The sequence below is a fragment of the Austrofundulus limnaeus genome, unplaced genomic scaffold (assembly GCF_001266775.1).
Source record: "Austrofundulus limnaeus strain Quisiro unplaced genomic scaffold, Austrofundulus_limnaeus-1.0 Scaffold36, whole genome shotgun sequence".
Taxonomy (NCBI): Eukaryota; Metazoa; Chordata; class Actinopteri; order Cyprinodontiformes; family Rivulidae; genus Austrofundulus; species Austrofundulus limnaeus.
The window spans coordinates 1,966,650-1,971,921 of record NW_013952438.1 but is presented as its reverse complement, the minus strand read 5'-3'; the positions used below and the strand labels follow the sequence as shown (position 1 = coordinate 1,971,921).

Sequence of the window (5,272 nt, the reverse complement as noted above, 5' to 3'; positions counted from 1 at the left end):
AGGAAGTGTCCATTCATGAAAATGACAGTGAAAACTAAAAAGAAGAACTTTATGAGTTCAGAGATTGAAGTCCGTCTGTCAGAGATCCAGAAAAGAAAATCTGTCATTTTAGCAGGTCAGCTGTGGAATAAAAAGAGCTGCTAAAAGTATAAAAGACTGTGTTAAATCATTTCATCCCCCCCCCGCGCAGTCGCAGGTGGTCTCAGTTGCGGGTTTGAAATAAGCATTTCAAAAATGATTTCAAAATGTCTGACACTTTGGAGAAAACCCAGGACTCGCTGGAGGGATTATGTACCCCCTCTGGCCTGGGAACGTCTCGGAGTCCCCCAGGACAAACTGGAAGGTGTCGCTGGGGAGAGCGGGGTCTCTCTGCTGCTGCCCCCACGACCCGATCGCGGATAAGCGGCGGAAAACGGACGGACGGACGGACAATTTATATTGTTAGTCTAAATTATTGCATTTAAAATTATAACTCTAATTCAAGCAGAATAGCCTTTTGTCGACATAATTATGGAGTGTAATTTATTTTCAACTCAAAATATCTTCAAACTAACGAAATATAAAGTTTTTAGGGAGGAAAACCCATCTGGACCACTCGTGAATTTTGTTTGTATCTGAAAAAAATCTTAGAATACGAAAACATTGGTGAATGCCACAAATTCTCCTAAATCACTCGTACGCACTACTTAAGAACAAATCTGTGCGTACGAACGGTTCTTGCATGAGGCCCAATGCGAGGCAAATGTCCATCATACATTTGAAGGGGACATATGCAAAATCCAGTTTTTTTAGCTGATGAATACGTTTTGTTGTTGAGTCTCTAGGAGTGCAGGAAAGTTCAATTTAGTCTCTCCAGGTGCTGCGAAGTTATTTTTATATTCTGTTTGGGTCGTAGTTTTCAGTTTTCTCTAATTTCTATGACGTTTTCTGAAAACTATTGTGTCCATTTTTTGAGCGACAGAATTGCCAAATAAGGTGTAGAACTACCAACAACAATTTCCTCATCTGCATTCTCCTCTGGCTCTGGGCCGGACTTCAACATGTAAGGCTGGATGGACAAGTCTTCTCTTGTTGACATCGTTTAATTAAGTTGTTAAATAAAACATTTCTGCAAGCTAGAAAATGCTAACCCCCTCTCTAAAGTCAGAGTGGACTGGTCTGGAAGCCAGAGGGGGGGCGGAGCTTGAAGAGTCTTGAAGGGACAAACCAACTGCTTCAAGATGCACATGAAAAAAGGGGTGAAAGAGGGGCTGGTAAAGTTAGAAAAAGAAGGAATTCAGACCAAAGCATTGTAGCTCCACTATATAAAGACCCCCAAATGAATGCTTTAAATATGAAAAGGAAGGATATAAAAGCATAATATGTCTACTTTAATGCATTGTGCTTTACATCAACACTGCTGAAACGTTTTGCAATGCCTGTTTTATTTCAGAAAACTCCTGTCTGTGTGTGGTCAGCTCTTTTCAGCCAGCGGCAGCATAAAGACAGACTGGTCTGTGCAGCCATTTCATGGAATTGATGTATGAAAGAACCTTATTATTCAGTGAATTGAGAAGATAGTGATCTAAAATTAGGTTTGTTAGTAGCTAAGAGTCATTTACAACACATACTCCAAGCACTTCAGACCATGTGATTATAGTTCCATATTACAGGTATTTAATGTTGAAGTGGAAAGAACATCATTTCACCATAAACCGACCATGACCAGGTGCTCCTCACAAGATTTCTGACAGAGGAGTGAAAAGAATTATCAGAAGAGTTGTCCAAGAGCCAAGGACCACTTGTGGAGAGCTTCAGAAAGACCTGGAATTAGCAGGTACGTTTGTTTCAAAGAAAACAATAAGTAATGCACTGAACCACCATGGCCTGTATGCACGCTCACCACGCAAGACTCCACTGCTGAAGAAACAGCATGTTGAAGCTCCTTTAAAGTTTGCTGCACAACATTTAAACAAGCCTGTGTAATACTGGGAGAATATAGTCTGGTCAGATGAGACCAACATTGAACTGTTTGGATGTCAAAATACACAACATGTTTGGAGGTCAAATGGCACTGCACATCAGCCCAAAAACACCATACCAACAGTGAAGTTTGGAGGTGGGAACATCATGGTGTGGGGCTGTTTTTCAGCATATGGTACTGGCAAACTTCAAATAATTGAAGGAAGGATGAGTGGAAAAATGTACAGAGACATTCTTGATAAAAATCTGCTTCCATCCACCAGGATGATGAAGATGAAACGTGGCTGGACATTTCAGCAAGACAATGAGCCCAAACACAAAGCCAAGGAAACTCAGTTGGTTTCAGAGAAAGAAACTAAAGCTGCTGGAATGGCCCAGCCAATCACCTGACCTGAATCCAACAGAAAATCTATGGAAAGAACTAAAGATCAGAGTTCATAGAAGAGGTCCACGAAACCTTCAAGATTTGAAGACTGTTTGTGGAAGAATGGGCCAAAATCACACCTGAGCTATGCATGCCACTAGTTTCTCCATACAGGAGGCGTCTTGAAGCTGTCATTGACAACAAAGGCTTTTGTACAAAGTATTAGATAAATTTCAGTAAGCGTTTTCAATACTTTTCCCTGTGTCATTCCACATTATTACAAATAACTTAATTTCTGGACATTTATGGTTTGATTTCTTTGTATGTATGGATCACTTGGGTTGTTACCGACATCTGGTGAAAATTTCATGTCATTAGCACCTCTAGTAATATTTTTACTGAGAAAAATGTTGACGTGTTCAATACTTATTTTACCCGCCATATACATACATATATATATATATATATATATATATATATATATATATATATATATATATATATATATACACACACAAGTTACCACATATTAAGTTCAAGCTTTGATCAAAATGGATAAAATCCTGACCTTAGTACAAAAATATTTGTTAATAATGTCAAGCTGTGTAAAAAATGTGCTTTTCACTCTAGAGACATTTGTGTAAAGTGTTTTTTTTTAGCTGCACTTGGCATGTCGATGTGCCGGCAGATGAACTAATGGGATCTTATTTGTGCTGACTCTATGGCCCGGCCCGGTGTGTGCCCTGACTGCGGTGAGTTTACCCTCCAACCTCCTGCAGCTCACACACAGATGGATCCAAATCAACGTCTCGTTTCACCCCTGCTATGCAAACACAATGACCTCTCATTAAGACATGCAATAAAAACACTAAAGAAAATAAACAGTCCCAAAACTATTCTTATAAAAAACAATTATCTGCTGTTACGGCTAGAAATTACACACCAGTCATGTTTTTCATTGTTCTGGTTTTGCACTTCAGTGAAGTGGATTTCATGTGAGTGTCAGCTTTCAGCTTTAAGGGTGCCTGAGGGTGTTCGCTGCAGTGAACAGTGTAGAGTTGATTTAATTCAGATTGTAGTCCATGTAGCTTCAGGGTGTTAGAGAAGTAGCCCCACAACACCAAGTTTTTATCTTCAGACAAAGGAAAATTCATACCTGGACATTGTTACGACTGCTTAGGATCAGCATGAAAGTGAAGAAATCTAGAATAAGAGATAAAAGTGCAGAAACTTGTTTCTGTTTTTACTCATGTTCATGTGAAACAGAAACAGGAGTTTTCATTCCTAAAAACAGCTCTGTGCCTAAATTTTACTCCAACTTTTGCGCCTGCTTGTATCTGTCTCAGCATCAAATTCACAAAGGAAATGGTGCTAATTACATGCTGATGAAAATACATTTGCTTCAGATTGTAGTTGTAATTGTTATTGAAACACAATGTATTACAATTGATAAATTTTTTCAGTCCACTTGATATAAGATGACTATCAAAACCAACATTTAAAACACAAAACTGGCCATGCCTCAGTCTCTTTTACAGCTATCAACATACATTTTGGTATGGAAGAAGCTGAAACTAATCACCAATAAATATTCTGAGCACTGACGGATAAAGCCAGAGCTTTGCTTAACATTTTGCTGTTAACTATTTAGAGTAAAAAATGTCTCTTAGAAAAATATCTCAAGAACCACTAAATTAATTTTATTGAAAATTTCAGAAATGTTTAATTAAATGGACCACTACACTGATTCACTTTTGAAGCCGACCCCATTCCAGATGGTTTCCACAGTCAACTCACCTTCAAAAACACAAAAATTGGCTTTAATTCAATGAATTTGGTGTTTGTTGTGCTCAAATTTAGTATGATTATAGCTGAGATTTATCTACAACATATAGTTTAGGTGCTACTTTTTGCACCAGATATTTGAAATTCAAACAATTACTAATAAAGTCCACTGTGTTTGACTGTTAGCAAAATATCTCATAAACCACTGAATGGATTTTAAAGAAACTTTCTGAAATTAATTACTGGATGTACATTTACAACTACTTAGTTTTTTTGTTTCAATCCAATTAAAGAGGGTCACTAGAGTATATAAATATTAGACAAAACAAAATGGCAACAACTGTCAGTGTTACGAATATTCAGCTAAAACTGGACTTTAAATACTTTGTTGTAGTGGCCAAGCCACTGACGCTTTAAGCCACCGAGGCGATACACTGGGGAAGTATTGACACGCATATTGTTACCTTGTCAGATGAATTAAAGTTAGAGCCGCCGTTGATGGTTATACAGGTTATCCATTTATTTTGCTTGGTTTCCTACTTGAAGGCATACAAGTTTCTTCTTCCCATACACGTTAACAGCGTTTGTTTCTTTAGCGGTCAAATCTGTTACCCCACTTCCAGGGTTGAACACCTGCTCACACAGAAAGGTTCCTACCTTATACACCGCCAATTACCCATGTGACCTAATGCCCATTAACAAATATTTATACATCAATCACCTGCTCCTACATACTCTGAGCATGACATCTTGCAACAATATTTTTTTTCGAAGTTTCACCTAAAAGTCAACTACTTTGTTAATTCTCAACATGAAAGGATTTAAGTGTAAAACCAGCATGAAAGGTGGCGGGTGATATCTGCATTCCTTTAACGAACACTGGGCCTTTTTTCGTACCTGGTTTTAAAACCTGTTCTTAATTTACAACAACATCTTCTTGTAAATATAAAAAATAACATTTCAGTGTTTCTGCACATTAGTATTTCACTGAGTTTTTTGTATTGATGTAGTAATTTTCCACTTAAAAAACAATCCGAGAGCAGTTGCCTTGATTTAAAAACAAGTACTGCATCTTGTCTGCTTCTCTGCCAAGCACACACACACACACACACACACACACACACACACACACACACACACACACACACACACACACACACA

General features: G+C 38.1%; 1 protein-coding gene across 1 annotated transcript in view; it reads right to left on the bottom strand.

The window, feature by feature from the left end:
* ntng2b (netrin g2b) overlaps positions 1-5,272 on the bottom strand; it is a gene marked incomplete in the record, with an annotated part of 110,943 nt that overhangs the window by 7,358 nt on the left and 98,313 nt on the right.